Below are 19095 nucleotides of genomic sequence, written 5' to 3'. Positions count from 1 at the left end.
TCTGATGGGCTAAGATAATCTTTACCATCCTCTCCTTTTGTCCTCCCTTTCTTCTTCAAGGGAAGATGACCACACAGCAGCTGATTTAAAGGGTGACTCACTTTAGAGTAGTCCTTCAGAAACCTGCAATATTACCCACAGAATCCAGGGAACGAGCGCAAGGCGCTCACAGTCCGGGGCCTTGGCCATGTGGTCACCGCCTCTATCTTAGACAGATCCGTAGTTACTCCATACCGTGAAACTATATGCCCAACATAGTTGTCAGACATCTTGCAAAACTGCCACTTGTCCAGGGAAAGTTTTAACCCTTCAGCTTTCAGATGGCCTAGCACGTTTAGTAGCCTCACTTCATATTCCTCCAAGGTGGACCCGAACATAGATCATTCAGGTACACCAATACCTCAAGCAAGTTCATATCCCCCACTGTTTTTTCCATGGCTAAGGCTTCCAACATGCCCTGGGACATCCTTTCAAACTGGAAGAATCTCAGTGGACGTATGAATGCCGTTTTCTCTTTGTCAGCCTCACTCATTGGAATCTGATAATACCCACTCCTCAAGTCCAGCACCCTGAATCACTTTGCACCATATATTGGTCAGGGAGTGTACGCCTGCTCAGAGTCCGATAGTCCGCACACATCCATACCTTCCCATTCTTCTTCCTGGCTCCCACTATTAGAGACGCATAACGGCTTCTGGACTCCAGCCTCCTTCAACTTCTGCAGATGCTGCTGAATGTCCTCCACCATTGCAGGTGCCAGTCGTCGCGACTTTTCTCTGAACGGGATGTCCTCTGTCACCCGGATGGCGTGGTGAGTGCTCTTGGAACCCATATCAAACTCATCAGTAGAAAAGACATCTTCCAGCTTCAACATCTCTATCAACCTCTTCTTCCTACCTCCAGGTATCAGGGAGTCCCCATAGTGAATGACTTGGCAGTCAACTTTCCCTTTTTCGGAGAGAGTTTCTCCCTAGCTTGTCTCACAGGAACACTTGATATTACTGTCTAGTGCACCATTGGCATCCCCTGCCTGAGGATGACCTCCCGCTCCAAAGTGTTCATGTCACTCACTGTCATCCTGTTCGCCTGTACAACCGAGGGCTTCTGTATTTCGGGCCTCAGCAGTACCGCAGCAGGTAAGCATGACTCCTCTTCATGGTCTTCTGGAGCATTCACCAAGAACGCCTCGGCATCAGGCATTCTGGGAAAATTGGAGTTTCCCATTACTCCAGCTACTTCCCCGGGCCGTAACATGACTGGTTTGGACTGTGTGCTCATTATTCAGCCCTGTGCAGCCACGAACTTCCATAAAAGCATTTCGGAACACAGGGTGAATGAACAATGTTTTCAGAAAGCTCTTTCCAACTTTCTCTTTGCAGACTCCCACCAGCCTCCTCACAACAGGCGTATTCAGCCCCACAAGAAGTGAAAGCTTTGCACTTTTCAACCGGGTCCAGACAAACCAACACTAATGTATCAAAGACCTCAGCTACTCCCACATCTGCCTCCAAAAACTCCAAATTCAATGACAAGTACCCATCATCCATACTAAGACCTCAAATCTCTGGCGCACTGACTGGCTTCAATGGTAAATACTTCAAATACCAGTTGTAAAACAAACTGAACAGCAGAGAAACCTGAGAGTCAGTGTCAAGTATGACCCTAGCAAAAATACCCTCAACCTATAGCGATACACTGGAGCTTGACCCCAGTAATACTTCAGGAATAGTTTTGATCTCCCCCCCTCCCCCAAAACGCCAGGCCGTTTCCTTACTGGGTCTCTCCACTTAGGTACCCAGGAGCTCACTCTCCGAGGGTCTTCCCATCCTTCATACTTACGCCTGATGTGTCCCTCTTCACCACAGTTATAACAGACAACATCGATTACTCCCCTTCTTGCGGGACCTCGTTCACTTACCTTCTGCTTAGTCCGTTCCCTCAGAGGGTCTGACTCCTGCCGATAACAACTGGGACATCTCAGTCCTAAACTCTGCCACGAGCTCCTTTAACACACCCTGGGGTGGGCTATCGATGGTCACTTCAGCCAAGGGAGCTACTACTAAGGATTGTACCCTGCTGAAGGAGGCCTCCTGCGCCTCTGTCGCACGTTCCTCCTTTCTTACTTCTCTGATCAACTCGGCAAACGAGGGGCAGGGGGTGCATCTTACGAGATATTCGGAGACCCAAAGCAATCAGGACCTGTGACTAGGTGCCTTTCACCACTTGTTCTATTCTTAACTGATTCACCTCACCCGCTTGAATATCCCTCCTACACCGCAAGCAACTCAGCTAGCTCTCTAGCCGAAAAATGTAGGCGGAAAGTTTCTCCCCCTTCTCCTGAAATGTTCTGAAACCCTGTCATAAGCTCCATCGGACTTCCCATCATGCCAAAAGCATTTTCTAACGCTTGTATGCAGCCTGCAGAAGTAGCAAAGGGGTTCTGTGTCTTTAAGGATCTCACTATGTTAGCAGCCGGCCCCCTCAAACTCTCTACCAATCACTGTCTTTTTATGTTATCAGAGAACCGCCACTCATCCAGCATCTGAGACGTCTGCTCTGCCCAAGTCTCATAGTCCTCTTTCCCTTCATTCCTAAGAACGTGCTGAGCCTACGATAGCTGGAACTTTGAACCTGGGCATCTTGCCATTTATTTTCCAGGGAGGTAAGGGCTGCTACCAACTCAGAATGCTCACCCCTTGCTGGAGGACTCATTAGACTTTTCACATCAGACCACTCCTTCCCCTCGTTCTGCAGAAACGAGAGCAACTTGACTTTGAAGTCTCCATCCCCAGCTACAGGACTACGAATATCTACCCCGCTCAATACACACACATTTGTTACCGGTAACCCCGTGGATTCGCACCACCGCTCAACCCCTGCAGCATCCATGACTATGTTTCTTATCACTTTACGGGACAATAGTTTAACACAGGCTTAAACACACAACCCAGCGGATCAATTCTCAGGGCAATCACACAGCATCCATTGAAATCGATCCCGGACGAGACCCTACAAATGAAACCCCACTGGTTTCCTTGGCTGCTTAATTCTAAGGAAGACACACTCTCCAGTCCCACCAAACTGTGAGATTGAGACAGCTCTCCCACCCCAAACTCTGGTTTGTGTGGATGCTGTGTAATTTGCAACCCTGTTACAACTCGGTGCCAAGAAACAACGGATAGCACACTGCATACAATTAAAGGAATTATATTTATGAACCTTAACTAAAGGCTTAGTAAAGAGAAGAAAGAAAAAACAAATAGGCCCATTATAATTCAACAGTCAAATGTGCACCAGTTGGAGTTCAATTCACTGATCCTCTGTTGATCTCGTCACCAGGCTCCATCAAATCACGATCTCCCCACCGGGTCGTATCCTACAACCGGTTCTCCAGCATCTTCTCTCTCCAAAAGAAAGGAAACTTGAGGCTAGTTAGCCTAACCACAGTGGCTGGAAAAGTGTTGGAGTCTATTAATAAGGATGAGGTTTTAAGGACTTGGAAACTAATGATAAAACAAATCAAAAGTCAGCCTGGTTTTTGTAAAGGGAAATCTTGTCTGACAAATCTGTTAGAGTTCTTTGAGGAAGTAACAAGCAGGGTAGAGAAAGGAGAGGCAGTGGATGTCATTTACTTGGATTTTCAGAAGGTGTTTGATAAGGTGCCACTCATGAGGCTGCTTAACAAGATAAAATCCTATGGCATTACAGGAAAGATACTGGCATGGATAGTGGAATGGCTAACATAGGAGGCAGTGAGTGGGAATAAAAGGGGCCTTTACTGGTTGGTTGGCGGTGTCTAGTGGTCTTTCTTAGGGTCGGTATTGGGACTGCTACTTTTTGCATTGTTAATGATTTAGATAATGGAATTGATCATTTTGTGCCAAAGTTTGCGCATGACACAAAGATAGGTGGAGGGGTAGGTAGTGCTGAGGAAGCAACAGGACTTAGACAAATTGGAAAAATGGGCAGAAAAGTGGTAGATGGAATACAGTGTTGGGAAATGTATGATAATGATTTTGGCAAAAGGATCAAAAGTGCGAACTATTATCTAAATGGAGAGAAGGTTCAAATATCAGAGGTGCAGAGGGACTTAGGAGTCCTCATGCAAGACTCCAAGAAGGTTAATTTACAGGTTGAGTCTGAGGTAAAGAAGGCAAATGCCATGTTGGCATTTATTTCAAGGGGAACAGGACTTAAGAGCAAGGAGATAAACCTGAGCTAATCAGGCTACACCTAAGAGTATTGTCAACATTTTTGGGCAATATATTTCAGAAAGGATATGTTGTAATTGGAGAGAGCCCAGCGGAGGTTCATGAGGACGATTCCAGGAATGCTGAGATTAACATATGAGGAGCATTTGGCATCTGTGGAATGCTCTTCCATTGACTGCGATGGAAGTCCGTGGGTATACTTAAGGCAGAAGTTAATCATTTCCTGATCGGTTAAGGCATCAAAGGATATGGCAAGAAGGCAGGTGTATGGGGTTGAGTGGGATCCGGGGTCAGCCATGATGGAATGGCAGAGCAGACACAATGGGCTGAATGGCCTAATTCTGTTCTTATATCTTATAATCTTAATACCTCCACAATCTCTAACACTGCCTCTTTCAGACAGGGTGCAGTTCATCTGGTCCAGGTGACATGTACCCTTAGCAACGCACACAAAATGCTGGTGGAACGCAGCAGGCCAGGCAGCATCTATAGGGAGAAGCGCTGTTGATGAGACCCTTCATCAGGACATATACCCTTAGGTCTTTTGAGCACCTTCTCCCCTGTAATAGTAGCTGAACTCTCTTCCCTCTCACCCTTCAACATCTGGCACACTGCTAGTGTCTTCCATAGTGAAGACTGATGCAAAATACTCATTTGGTTCATCTGCCATCTCCTTGTCACCTATTATTATTTCTTCAGCCTCATTTTCTAGCGGTCCTATATCCACTCTCATCCCTCTTTTATTTTGTAAATACTGATAAGCTTTTACAATCCACTTTGATATTGTTTGCTAGCTTTCTTTCAAATTTTATCTTTTCCCTTCTTAGGATTTTTTTAGTTGCTTTCTGTAGATTTTTAAAAGCTTCCCACTCCTCTATATTCTTGTTAATTTTTGCTTTGTTGTATGCACTCTCTTTTGCTTTTACATTAGCTTCGACTTCCTTTCTCAGCCACATTTGTACTATTTTGCTACTTGAGTATTTCTTTGTTTTTGAATACATCTATCCTGCACCTTCCTCATTTTCCCAGAAACTCACACCATCGCTGCTCTGCTGTCATACCTGCCAGCATCTCCTTCCAATTTACTTTGGCCAACTCCTCTCTCATACCACTGTAATTTCCCTTACTCCACTGAAATACTGCTACATCAGACTTCACTTTTTCTCTATCAAATGTCAAGTTGAATTCAATCATATTGTGATCACTGTCTCCTAAGGGTTCTTTTACCTTAAGCTCACTAATCGTCTCCGGTTCATTACATAACACCCAATCCAGTATTGCTTGAACATTGACTCTACTGTCAAAATGAATCCAAACTCAGGTTGGAAGAACAACACCTTATATACCGGCTGGATAGCCTCCAACCTGATGGCATGAACATTGACTTCTCTAACTTCCGTTAATGCCCCTCCTCCCCTTCTTACCCCATCCCTGACATATATAGTTGTTTTTTTTCTCTCTCTCTCTCTGCCCATCACTCTGCCTGTTCTCCACCTCCCTCTGGTGTTCCCCCCCCCCTTTTTCTCCCGAGGCCTCCCGTCCCATGATCCTTCCCCTTCTCCAGCTCTGTATCACTTTCGCCAATCAGTTTTCCAGCTCTTAGCTTCATCCCACCCCCTCCAGTCTTCTCCTATCATTTCGCATTTTCCCCTCCCCCCACTACTTTCAAATCTCTTACTATCTTTCCTTTCAGTTAGTCCTGACGAAGGGTCTCGGCCCAAAACATCAACAGTGCTTCTCCTTATAGATGCTGCCTGGCCTGCTGCGTTCCACCAGCATTTTGTGTGCGTTGCTGATCCCCTAGTAGGTTCAATGACAAACTGCTCTAAAAAGCCATCTCGTAGGCATTCAACAAACTCACTCTGTCGAGATCCATTACCAACCTCATTTTCCCAACTGACCTGCATATTGAAATACCCCATGACTATCATAACATTACCCTTTTAACACACCATTTCTATTTCCCATTGTATTCTGTGGCCCACATCCCATCTAATGTTGAGAGGCCTGTATAAAATTTCCATTAGGGTCCTTTTACCCTTACAGTTTCTTAACTTAACCCACAAGGTTTCAACATCTTCCAGTCCTATGTCACATCATTCTACTGATTTGATGTCACTCTTTACCAGCAGAGACACACCACCCCCTCTGTCTACCTTCCTATCCCTCTGATACAATGTATAACCTTGGACATTCAGCTCCCAACTACAACCATCCTTCAGCCATGATTCGGTGATGGCCACAACATCATACCCGACAAGCTGTAAACGTGCAACAAGATCATCCACCTTATTTCTTATACTCCGTGCATTGAGACGCTGAACTTGCTACCCTTTTTGATTCTGCATGAGCTGATACTCACCCTGCTGGCTGCAACTTTTTCCTAACATCTGCCTTCCCTTCCTGACAGTCTGACTGCATACTCTTGTTTTTTTTTACCATCCGACCTATCCTGAGTCCTTCCAATCCAGTTCACATACCCTGCCAAATTACAAGTTTGAAGTTTAAACCCTCCCCAGCAGCTCTAACAAACCTGCCCATGAGAATACTGGTCCCCCTTAGGTTCAGGTGCAACCCGTCACTTTTGTACAGGTCATACCTCCCCCAGAACAGATCCCAATGATCCAAGAACCTGAAGCCCTGCCCCATACACCAGCTTCTCAGCCACGCATTTACCTGCCAAATCATCCTGTCTCTGCCCTCACTGGTGTGTGGCACAGGTAGCATTCCAGAAATTACAAGCCTGGGGGTCCTGCTTCTCAGCTTTCTGCCTAGCTTTCTAAATTATCTCTTCAGGACCTCTTTGATTTCCTTCCTATGCCATTGGTGCCAATGTGTACCAAGACATTTGGCTGCTCTCCCTCCCTCTCCAAAATGCTGTGGACGCGATCCAAGCTGTCCTTGAGCCTGGCAGCTGGGAGGCAACATACCATTCAGGTGTCCCATTCACATCCACAGAATCTCCTGTCTGTTCCCCTGACTATTGAGCCCCCTATCACTACAGCTCCCTTATTCTCCCTCTTTTCCTTCTGCACCACGGACCCATGTTCATTGCCAGTAACCTCGTCTCCGTGGCATTCCCTTGAGAGGTCATCCACCAGAGCAGTATCCAAATCAGTATGCATATTATTGAGGTGAATGGCCACAGGGTCTGCTCTGCACTAACTGTCTATTTACATTTCTCCTGTCACACAGGTACTTGCCTCCTGCAACTTAGAGGTAACTTCTTCCCTGTAACTCTGATCGATTATCTCCTCACTCTTCTGTACAACCAAAGGTCATCCAGCTGCTGCTCCAGATCCCTAACACAGTCTTCAAGGAGCTGCAGCTGGATGCACTTTACCGAGAAGTAGTTTCCTGGGAGACTCTGGGTCTTCCAGGACTCCAACATCTGGCATGAAGAACACACACCGGCCATTTACTACACCAGGTACAGTAAGATTTTAAAAAAAGGAACCTTAACAGAAACTTACGCAGAGCCAACACCTCTTTCGAACCAAAGCCTGACACTCATACAGTCACCTCTGGCCTACTTCCAACAATGGCTGTCCACTTATCTCTTATGTACTTTTAAACAAGTGTCGCGGACCTGTGAGAAACCTCGCTGTGCACTGCTCCTGCTGCTGACTGGGCAACTGGAACAAGGTGACCAAAATTGTACATAGTACTCCAAGTGTGGTCTCACCAATGACTTATATAACTGCAATATAATGTCCCTACTCCAAACTGAGTGCCCTAATTGATAAAGGTCAGCATGCTAAACACTTTCTCCATCATCTTTGTCTTCTTGCACGGCTGCTTTCAGTTAATTTTGCACTTTGTGAAGGTCACTGAATGGTTGAGAAAATGTTTAACACTTTGCAGTTTTCCAAACCACCTAAAACCCTTTCTAAAGCAGTAAATTAAGCAGGCAGCTCATCACCACTTATGTTTAGGGATGGACAATAAATGGTTCATTTGTCAGTGATGGCCAAGAAGTGGTTGTTTTTGAAAATCTGGCATGGAATTATATTTGCGGAGCCACAATTCTTTTTTAAAACATTTGTGTTACAAGAGATAAGTAAAAAATATAACAATGGATGAATTTGATTTGGTAATTTTCTTTCCAGCAATATTTTTCACCTTAAAAGTTATTACCTTATTATTTTTTGTGGCACTCTTTTGAGATCAACCAGCTCACTGATCACAAAGTGTTCAGCAGATAAACCCTAACCAGGAATTTATTAAGGAAGCTTAAAAGCACATCATATATTTGCATACTCCTGCTGAATGAAATACAGTATAAGTCAATTGTGACTGAGCCATTACAGAGTGAGAAAGAGGTTTTGTCTCAAACAGGAAAAAACTACTCAGTTAAGTGATGAAAAAAATAAAAGGTAAGCTTACCATTCCAGCACCCTCCCCTGGGGAGAACTCCAGCACTACTGTGAAATACAGAGTGTTATTCTGATGTGAACACAATGAAGAATTTAAGACCTGTTTTATTATTTGTTTATTTTGCGGAATCCCCTCTGCAGCTCTGCCCACACCCGTCTAAACCAAACAAATAATCTCTGCATATTATAAACACCAGAAAGTCTGCAGATGCTGGAAATCCAAACCAACACACACAAAGTGCTGGAGGAGCTCAGCGGGTCAGGCAGCATCTCTAGAAATGAACAAACGGTTGACGTTTCGGGCTGAGACCCTTCTTCAAGACTGGAAAGGAAGGGGGAAGATGCTATAATAAAATAAAGTAGGGGGAGGGGAAGGAAGATAGCTAGAAGGTGACAGGTGAAGCCTGGTGGTTGGGAATGCTCACTGGAGAGGAAGGAATCTGATAGGAAAGGTGAGTGGACCAGAGGAGAAATGGAAGGAGGAGGGGACCCAGGGGGAGGTGGTTGGCAGGACAGAAGAGTCCAGAGTGGGGAACAGAAGAAGAGGGAAGGGTGAGGGAACTTTTTTAAACTAGAAGGAGAAATTGATATTCATGCGATCAGGTTGGAGGCTATCCAGGCAGAATACAAGGTGTTGCACCTCCACCTTGAAGGTGGTCTCATCTTGGCACAAAAGGTCTCTATGACATTTCGGAACAGAAATTGGAATTAAAAGGTTTGGCCAGTGGGCCATTGGGACTGCATATTCAATACAGTACAGTTCTGAATGCAGTCCATCTTACTGGAGCACAAGAATTGTAACTTTTATCAGTTCACATTTCAAGAACAGAAGCAGACACTTTGTGCTGAACTTTAACTAAAGTGTATCAATCTTACATTTATATTTCACTGCATAGGAATGGCTAGAGTTCTCTAACACGGATTGAATTTTCACTAAACACTGTTTTTAAGCTTGCTGCTTTATATTACTTGACAGGAAGTAGAGGGTCGGGAAAGGCAATCTTTCATCTTCAATAGACTAAACAGACGTTGTACTGCATCTACATGCACACCAGCTCTGACGGGCGGCTGTTCAACCCTGCGCGCCTGAGAGCAAAAATCTTAAGTGCGAAAGATCTTAATAGGTGACATGCTGTTTGCCGATGACGCTGCTATAACCTCGCACACCGAACTGCAACTACAAACTCTCATGGACCGCTTCTCTTAAGGCATGCAAGGACTTCGGGCTTATTATCAGCTTAAAGAAAACAAATGTCCTTGCCCAGAACGTGGTGGAGACACAAGTCATTACCATCAACAATTACGATCTAGAAGTGGTCCACGTGCTCACATACTTGGGGTCGCCCATTAGCAACACTCTCTCCCTCGATGCTGAAATCGATAGGAGTATCGGCAAAGCAACATCGATCCTTGCTCGACTCTCCTCGCGGGACTGGGAGAATCCGAAACTCGCTACAAAGACCAAGACTGCTGTGTACAATGCATGTGTTATCAGCACCCTCCTGTATGGTAGCGAGACTTGGACCATCTACTCCAAGCAGGGGAGGAAACGCAATAGTTTTCACCTGCGCAGCCTTCGCCACATCCTCGGCATCACCTGGACAGACAAAGTCCCAAACTCTGAGGTCCTCTCCCGCGCTGGCTGGGCCATGTCCGTCGTATGAAGGATGGTAGACTGCCAAAGGACATCCTCTACGGAGAACTAGCAACAGGCAAGAGGAATGTCAGTAGACCCCAGCTTCGCTTCAAGGACCTCTGCGAGCGCGACATGAAAGCCTTAAAAATCAATACAGAGTGCCGGGAGGATACAGCAGATGACCGCAACAAATGGCGAGGTACTCTTCAGCAACATCTAGAGCAAGGTGAAAGAGTGACCCTGAGTCAGTTTGAGGAGCGGAGAGCACAGTGGACAACAATTCCACAACACCCTACACATGCAGCAACTGTGGTAGAGCCTACCGTTCCGGGATCGGCCTCAATCGCCACAGTCGACGTTGCTCGACAAACCAGAGGCGCAGTACCCATGGTCGACCAGGACCGACGGAGGCCACACACACTCACACTGCGGTTCAATAAGATTCAATAACCTACGTGGTATCAAATAAATCTTATGAAGAAATTAGAGTCTTTTGGAAATTTTCAAGAGTTGCAAAAATTACATTTATACTGTAACATCTTTCACCCTCGTTTTCCATGTTTTTAAAATTAGAAATACTGAAATTATTGAAAGAAATAGGATTAAATGAATATTCAAAGCAAATGCATCAAGATGATCTTACATTTTATATGACTGAAGTGCTTATTGTATTAATGAAGGCATATATAATTTCAAATCGTTTATCATTAGTTTCAATAATCTCAATATTATAAAACAAAATCTGAGGCACAAATAAGCAGGTTTAAAGTGTATTGGACTTTACCTTGGAAACAGATATAGCTTTCTTGCAGATCCTGGCAAAGTTAATATTACAGCCAGTTCCGTATTTGGTTGTTATTTCATTTGTTTTTCCCTGCTCCTACCAATGAAACTGAGAGGCTGGATAGATAGGGTACTACACACTGCACCAGGCTCCAACCCAGGAGTGGGAAGAGCAAAGATGAGATGCTGGTTAAGACAGATTCAATAATGAGTACAAGGAAGATCATAGATCTTGTGAAAGAAGGTTTTCTTGTGTATGCAGAGAAAGAGGGAAGCCTATCCATTCAGAGAGAACAGTGGGCTTTGCTAAAGCAAATAAATGAGCAGGCAACTCACAAGGCACTTACTTTCAGAAATCATCAGTCCTTTATCTGTAAGGTATCCCACGGCCTAGAACGTTCTGGCACTCTGGGTTAAATGTAAAAATGTGGATCAATATGGGGCATGCAGCCCTGTTACATTGAAATTGCCTACCCACCTCTTTGAAGTAGATCAATATCCACTCCTCGGTTACCACTGATAAAAATTAAATTCAGTGTGATGAAATTGTTTTACAAACTCAACCACCAAACCTGCTTTTAACGCAATTAAAATTCCCAAAGTATCAGTATAATAATATATTTTTAAATGATAGTTACAAATACAACTTCAATTTTTCTTTTTGAAATAATGGTGAATTTGCTATGGGCTTGGATAAAGTACATCCTGTCCAAGGAATCTGAAACTAAATCGGATCTCTCCTGCTTTATCATTGTAACTGAAGGGAATATAAATATATGTAGAGTTTCCTGATTGAAAATGCAAGCTCATAGTTGTAAATTTTCAATGAAAGTGTACTGTGACAACCATTTGTGTCTTTTGCCATGGTACACAACAAATTACAGAGACCTTTATCAGCTCTACTTGTAATTTCAGTTCTAGTATTTGAGCTTTGAACTGTCCAATTGTGTTTCTAATCTTCTTTCTTTACCACGACACCAAACAGTATATTTCGAGGACCTTCTTAAAAAACCTAAAAAAATGTTCCAATCTGAACATTTCAAATAGGCATAATGTTACTTATCACTAACATCCTTTCGGGAAATAAACATATCAGGAGTTAATTTACTTTTTACTGATTAAACTTGGAAGATGAGAATTCTTCTTTGTTGCAAGGCCTATTTTTCAAATACTCCCAAGAAAATACTGAATGTCTATAGACAGAATGCATCATACAATGAAAAAGAATAATAATGAACTTCACTTTTAGCTTTGTACTGTTTGTTTTTTTTTGGGGGGGTGAACCCTTCTAGCCTCTGTATAGAAAAAAACTAGATAAGGATAATTCTATGTTTTAAAAAATCAGTAACTTAGTTCATTTTCTAAGTGAGGTCATATTTTCAAAGTTATATCTAGAGTATCTTTGTGCTATTTTTATATTTTTTCTATCTGTTCTTTTAATTATCCAACTCACACCCTCGCATTCGCTTTTCATCTTCTGTTGTTGCTGTTTCACATATTTATATTACTGCTTGTGTTATCATAATCGTTATTATAATGTCTTACATAAGCATGCACCTCACACTTTGTCAATCTATCACTCTTCAGGCCATTCCACTCAAGGACTTGTGCTAATAGTATTTTGTGAGTGTATGTGCTGGATTGTAACTATCTGTGCTGTGTGTGACTACGTGCACAATGTTTTGCACCTTGGCCCCAGAGGATGATGTTTCCTTTAGTTGCATACATGGTTGAATGACAACGAACTTGAACTTAATGCCAATCTATTTTGCAGGAAGCCTCAAATTTGGAGAAACTCTGCAAAGGAGATCATACTTCCATTCATAAGGTAGATACTTTTATTTCCTTCAAAACATCAGCAAAGCTGCTTTGCAGTAAGAAAATGCACACTTTTCAAGAAAGACAAGTAGAAAATCTTCCATGCCAAGATTAGAACAGAAACTACAATGTAAATTGGCTTGTTATATTCAAAAAATCAGCCAAAAATTCAACAAATAAAGAATTACATTTGTTTTCTATGATATATTGAATTGAATTATCAACACTCTAAATTTACTCTGCTTGTTTCTGCAACAGCAAAGGATTCTAATTTTTTGTACTGTTTTCCATGTAGAAATTGTTACAGCTACAGCAGATACAATCTAGACCAGCTCTACATTCTTCATTACAAGGGCATCTCTGTCCTCTGCGAATCAAAACACTTGGGGCACATGCTGCATGCCAACATTTACACCCAGGTTCCCCTCTCGGCTTTTTATACACAGATTTCACTGAATGAGCATAATCTTGAATTCTTAACCTCCTTACATTTTTATGTTTATTACTGTAATTTTTAACTATATTTTCAATCTTTCAGTGGCAATACTATGTATATTATCCATAGACTTCATTTAATTAGGTGAGCATTTATCAAATTGCAGCAAGATGATGTAGAAATCTGCTCAGAGAATGCTTGAATTATGCATTCATCCTCGTCCTTACAGTTGTCATCGTTCTTGCTTTGTTTGCAAATTTTCCTAATGACATTAACAGGTATTTTTTCTGTCTTTTACACTGACATTAACAATGTCATTTGATTGATTTGACATGATAGAGTTTTGTACCACTTGCACTTGCACCACCTGGAGTGGAGTCAATGTACTTATTATTTCCATAGCTTTTTCTGTGGAACTTAACATGTTGGACTGCATTTCGTCTTGCTCCAACATCATGCCTTTTTTTTTAACAAAGTATTCAAATTAACTGGTAAGCTGATGTTTTCTGAAATATCCTCCATTATATAGTCACAAAGTTTCCTATAAGAAGCTAGAAGAATACAAAGTTGCTCATTTTCCATGGTCTTTGCACCAATTGCAGAAAGGCTTCATTTGCATTTTCTTTCTGCCCTGTACATCTTTTACCAAAAAAAGCTGGCATACTGACTGTTTTGGACCAACTGGATTTCTCAGGAGAATACCTGTATTGAAGAAACAAAAGTTCTCAAATATGGTTACAAGCGTCTGTGAAGCAGTTCCAATTTAACTAAAAGAAGAAAAAGTACGTATTACACAAAACCAGGACACAAACATCAAAACTAATCAACTGGTCACTACATTATTTAACTATATGTAATCAACGACCTTCAGAAGTCTGAACATCGCAAAGTACCAACAGTGAAAAAATTGTAGTTTTATTTGTTCTGTCAAAAGAGATTAGGAGTATATTTTTTACAGATGATCAATTAAATGACAAATGTAATCAAGATGCTTTCAGAAGAGGAAGGTCCTGTGTCACTAACTCCTTGACTAAGACACAACACAGCAGACAGTTTATATGGTACACCTTAACTTCAAAATGGCTTTTAAGTTCTACAAATGTCTGTCAAACTCAAAGATGCAGTGAATTTTATAAAACACCCAATTAACAAAGAAAATGAATGGGAAGCAGTTGTGGAACATTACAGAAGAAGAGATGACAGGTTGAACGCTGTCAACTGACAAAGATAAGGATTTTCAGTTCAAGTTGTACAGTACAGAAACTCTTTCTCCTGCCCCCTCCACTTTTGCGATGACCATCATGCAACCAATTACAGCAATCCATTTTATATGTTTTCCTCCTGCACTCCCCATCAACTGCCTCTATTCCTCGACTCTCCTGCCACCCACCTGCACTAGTGAAGATTTACAGTAGACGATTAACCTTTGAACCAGCCTATCATTGGCATATGCAAAAGAAAGTGGAGCAGAGAAAACCCAGATGAGTAAACTCTACACAGATGGAAATCTGGGGCTCTGACGCCACTGTGCTGTGAATTAATGATACATTGCACATTCTGTTCACAGTGAAACCCACCTTGGATATAAGTTCAGTCAACACCTTGGAAATTTCCTGAGAGGTATTGTTCAAAAGACAATGTGGATTAGCACAATAGCAACTACCACTGTTGCCTCAAAGCTCCAAGAGCCTGAGTTTGATCCTGACCCCAGGTATCAGAAGAATGTATTGGTAGTTAATTAGTTACTGCTAATTATCCCTTGGTGGTAGGTGCAGAAAGAATCAGTACAAAAAAAAAGGAGTATATATGGGCCCAAGTGAGAGAAAATAAATTGTACAGGATATTGTGGAGGAGCGGAGTGGAATGGAACTGATGACCAGGAGTTGTCAAGGATAGAGGACCGAATTTTATCTCTGAAAGTATAAAATAATATTGGTATCCTTTAGTAGAGTTGCTGCTGACCTCAGGTGCTCACTGTAGAGTTTGCAATCTCTCAGTAGTCGTGGGTTTCCTCTGGCTTCTCTGGTTCCTTCCTCTGTCACTAGGAAGTCCGGTCAGGAAACGTAACTGCTCTCTATAAATTGCTCCTAGTGAGTGAGTGGTACAATATGTGGGCAGTTCAGAGCAGGATAAACGTAGGATCAGAGTAAATTGATAAGTCAGCAGACTCTCAGCCTGTTTATAACCTGTATCCCTCAATGAAATGTCAATATTTTGTTTCTGTGGACCAATACAAGATCACACTTCACCCTATGTTAATATAACCTCTTTATACCTACGATAATATGGCACACTAACATGCCATTGGGTGCAACCAACATATACCAAACATTCCACTTAAGTGTCCTTTCATTCCACATCTATTAGTGTGGCTCCCTTGTTTGCTTACCTACCCTCCTTGAAAATAAAATTCTGACGTTTGGTGAAAGGCTAAAGAGGACAGTTAACAGCTGTCAGGGAAGAGCTCACACATAATCTAACATCTTCAATAATCTAACCCTTTAATGTGTGGGGAAATCAGGTTGCATGGATTTATTGTATTGCTTATTTGTAATAGCTTCTGCATGTGAGTGATAACAAATTTGCTTTTGAACTGCACACTAAAGCCTGAACCATGAAGCCTTAAGTATTTAATTAAAGAAGATCCATTATGTTTATTAGTTTACTTCTGATTATAAACTGAAGATCATCTGTCTGAAATGGGAACTTCTTTTTCGATGCCGCGTGACCAGATGAGAATTTTCAACACTTTGTTTCTATTTATTATCAGAGCTATTTGTCAGTAGGTCAGATGTTTAATGGTTCAGCTATTAATCATGTTAATTTATTTATTTAGTGATACAGCATAGAATAGGCCCTTCCAACACTGCAAGTCACACTGCCCTAGCAATGCCCTGACAACCCTGATTTAACCCTAACCCAATCACAGGCCTGGAGTTACATCAGGACCCATAAAACTATCCAAGAGGATAAAGAGTCCAACTGTTCCCCATTTCATGAGGTTGTCACAACACAAGGCATTCTTCAGGCTTAATACTCCAATTGGTTCACTTATTTATCATTAGCTCCGCTGTTAATCAGAAGAACAGCAATTCATAAGTAGTCATTTATCCTGACAATGTATAATCTGGCTGTTCTTCAATAAGATGTATGTTTACAATTGGCCCAGCTATTAATCAGTCCATTTGTTGATCAATGGTCCAAATATTAAACAGACCAGTTGTTCAATGGTCCAACTATTAATCAGTCTACATGTTGATCAATTGATTTCTATTAATCAATCCAGCACTTGATTGATGGTCCAGCTTAGTAGTTAGTAGTACTCAGTTCATCTGTTGCTCAATGATTCAACTATTAATTAGTCTTGTTTTTTGTCAACGATTCATCAGTTCATTTACTGATTAATGAAGCAGCTATTAATCAGCCCTGTACTTGATTATGGTCCAGATGTTAATCAGTCCAGCTGTTGATCAATGGTCCAGTTGTGAATCAGTCCAGATATTAATCAATTGCCAGGTATTTAGCTCCAGCAGCTTCTCATGAGGCCCAGTGCCTGGTAGCCAGCTGACCACTGGGTCCAGACGTTTCAATGTTCACCTACCACACATGGTGCAGGAAGGGCACTAACCAGTTAAGGTCAGCCTGCACCTTTAGAGGGAGCTAAAGGAGAAGATCAAGGTAGCTAAAGATGAAAACAGGAGAGAGCTGGAGAACAAGCTTGGGCAGAGTAGCACACAGGAGATGTGGAGAGGCTTGAAGAATATCACCGGTTTTGATCAGCCTAGCTGTGGAGCCTTGGAATACAGCCAGGAATGCTCTGATGAGTTAAGCCTTTTCTTCGATAGGTTTGATTCTGTTCACTCTCGCCTCAGCACACTAGTCCAGCTGCCAAGGCACCCAATGCTCTCTCAACATTAATGTCTTCCCTCCTCCACCTTCCAGTTCAACATGTGGATCAACAATACAGACTACCACTGTCTACATCCACTACTTGCCCTGAACCTACCATCCACAGCTCCACATAACAACTGCTATCTTCACCACTCCCAGCACCCACCTTCCACCAACTCCCCAGTCATCATGGACTCACTTTCACTACTAAGCAAATGAGGAGGGCTCTGGGAAACTCAGACATGGCAAAGCACATGGGCAGGATGGTGGGAACCTCAAGGTCCTGAAGGAGTGTACTGAGCAGCTGTGTGGAGTTCTCCAGCGCATTTTCAATCGGAGTCTCAGCCTGGAATGGGTACCAACTGTGTGGAAAACATCATGTGTGGTCCGAGTAATCCGAAAATCTTGAAAGACTACCGTCCAATGGCCAGGACATCACACATCATGAGGACCCTAGAGAGGTTGATCCTGGCTCACCTCCGACCCCTGTTCAGATCAATTCTCGATCCCCTGCAGGGAGCATATTGGAGTCGACGATGCTGTCATCTACCTGCTGAACAGAGCCTACTCACGTTTCGATAAGCGGGCAGCACTGTGAAGATCATGTTCTTTGAATTCTCAAGTGCCTTCAATACCATACAGCCCTCACTGCTAGGGGAAAAGTTCCGTTCAATGCAGGTTGGTGCTTCCATTGTATCCAGGATAATGAACTGACTGGCAGACCACAGTTTGTGCAGCTTCAGAGCTGTGCATCAAACATGGCTATAAGCAGCACTGGGGCCGCACAGGGGACTGTACTGACTCCCTTCCTGTGTATCCTGTATGCCTTGGACTTTAGATACAACACTGAGTCATATCATCTGCAGAAATTCTCTGATGACTCAGCAATAGTTAGATGTATAAGGGGAGGATGAATACAGGGTCCTGGTGCAGGGCTTTGTCAAATGGCACAAGCTGATTCATCTGCAGCTCAACATCAGTAAGACAAAGGAGTTGGCAATGGACTTTAGGAAGACTACATCTGCACTGCTCCATGCTACTAATGATGGTGAGGACCTACAAATTACTGGTAGTGCAGCTGGATGACAGACTTGAGTGGAGCACCAAACAGAGGCTGTGTACAAGAAGGGCCAGAGTCGCCTATTCTTCCTGAGGAGACTGAGGTCCTTTGGAGTATGCAAGCCTTTCCTTCACATATTCTACCAGTCTGTTGCCACCAGTACAATCTTCTATGCGGTGGTATGATGGGGCAATGGCATCAACATGGGTGATGCCAACAGGCTCAATAAACTGATTAGAAAGGCTGGCTCTGTTATAGGAGTCAACTGGACACACTGGAGGCTGTTGTAGAATGAAGGACCCTACGGAAAATCCTGGATACTCTGGAGAATGTTTCTCACCCTCTGCATGCCACCTTGGCTGAACAGAGGAGCACTTTTAGTAATAGACTAAGACAACTGTGCCATTGCAAAGAGTGCTAGACGAGGTGAACCACAAACCCCGCCATAGCCACAGAAATCAACGTCACTGCACCTTACTGCTGCTGTCGGGTCACGGTTCTGAGTTGAAACAGTGATAAATACTTTATGATCCCGAAGAAAATTACAGTGGCACAGTAGCATTACAAGTGCACAGATATATAAATAGTAAAAGAAAGAAAGAATAAAAAATAAGTTACCTCAGTCTAACAGGAGGGGGTTATCACTCCCCCGGCTATAGGTTGACTCATACAGCCTTATGGCCAAGGGCAACAATGATCTCATTTTGTGATGATAGCAGCAGCATGGCACAGCAAGGTTTATTTTTATGGCTATGGCAGGGTTCATCGTTTACCTTGTGGCAAGAACATGACGGTAACAAAAGGTCTACCCTTTTACGTAGTGTGACTTGTCCAAAACAGGCACAGTCTAATGAACGCTGCAATTTGTTGTAACCGGCCGCCAT

At 42.8% G+C, this 19095-nt stretch overlaps 1 pseudogene; it reads right to left on the bottom strand.

Moving 5' to 3' along the window:
* Nucleotides 1–12896: 12896 nt before the first annotated feature.
* Nucleotides 12897–19095, bottom strand: LOC140735035 (E3 ubiquitin-protein ligase MSL2-like; annotated as a pseudogene).

This window comes from Hemitrygon akajei, chromosome 10, assembly GCF_048418815.1.
Source record: "Hemitrygon akajei chromosome 10, sHemAka1.3, whole genome shotgun sequence".
In the NCBI taxonomy this organism is placed as follows: Eukaryota; Metazoa; Chordata; class Chondrichthyes; order Myliobatiformes; family Dasyatidae; genus Hemitrygon; species Hemitrygon akajei.
Note: the sequence above shows the minus strand (reverse complement) of the source record. Positions and strands in the feature narration are given on the sequence as shown.